Genomic DNA, 1,200 nt, shown 5'->3' with positions numbered 1-1,200 from the left:
ATAGCTCTGGCAGAGTAATTTGAAGCGCGCGTGTTTGACCTACGGGTAGGCTACGACTTCCCTCTCTTAGATTGAGCTCGAGAATGTGATTGCATGTTGATTAGTTGGGATTTGGGATGGGTAGTTATTGAATTATGCATAGATGTTTAGAAATCATATTTTCGGCCTATTTCGGGAATTATCGGTTAACTGTGACCATGCTATGTGTTATTAATTGACCTTTTTTGCTATATGGAGTACTTGTATGCTTGATTACTGTTTATTGGAAACATGTTGGGTCTTAGTTTAGGTTTGATTAGGGTTTGCCTTAGAAATGCATGATTCATAACCGATAAGCCTTGGTTTTACCCCGACGTCGCTCGGCCGGCTTAGATCCATGTAGATTAGTGTAGCAGACTTGAGTCTGATAGTTTGGGCCTTAGTTAGGCGATACGTTTGCTCCGACGATAGTTATCCTTATTTCTCTGATACTACGGCTTCACGAGTTTCGTCGGCAATACCAGGTTCCGCGATTTGACTTTGGTTTTTGATTCGGTTCCAAGGACTTACATTGATTGGCTAAGTATGGACGACGTTCCACGGACATTTATGATTATGGATCGATTGGGAATCTTTCAGCAGCTACATTAGCATCTTTGTCGGGCATCCGGATCCAAGCTCCGGCCTCGACATCATTAATATTTTCGAAGAGCATCCGGTTCAAGGTCCGGCCTCGATCACACAGACACTTATATAGAGCATCCGGTTAGAGGTCCTGCCTCAATTACTTGATACTTGTTATTGGTTACTTGGGTACTTCTGGAGAGCATCCGGTTAGAGGTCCGGCCTCACTTACTTGATACTTGTGATTGGATACTTGGGAACTTCTGGAGAGCATCCGGTTAGAGGTTCGGCCTCAGTTACTTGATACTTGTGATTAAGGCTGGCAAACGGACAGGACCGGATCAACGTGACCGGTTTTACTGGAACCCGATTTCGTTACCGGAACCGGGTCTTACCGGAATCGGTTTTACCGGAAATTTCCAAAGGTTCCGTTCGGTCCCTTAGTTACCGGATTGGAACCGGTTTGGACCGGACCGGAACCGGTTCTTACCGGATCATTGTGTAACGGTAATTTTTTTTTATTTTTTTATTAACTTTAATTATTATATAATATTATATTATTAATTAATAAAATTATATTATTAAAAAACTTCAATT

The sequence above is a fragment of the Solanum tuberosum genome, unplaced genomic scaffold (genome assembly GCF_000226075.1).
Source record: "Solanum tuberosum cultivar DM 1-3 516 R44 unplaced genomic scaffold, SolTub_3.0 scf00271, whole genome shotgun sequence".
NCBI classification, from domain to species: domain Eukaryota; kingdom Viridiplantae; phylum Streptophyta; class Magnoliopsida; order Solanales; family Solanaceae; genus Solanum; species Solanum tuberosum.
This window is presented reverse-complemented; position numbering follows the sequence as displayed.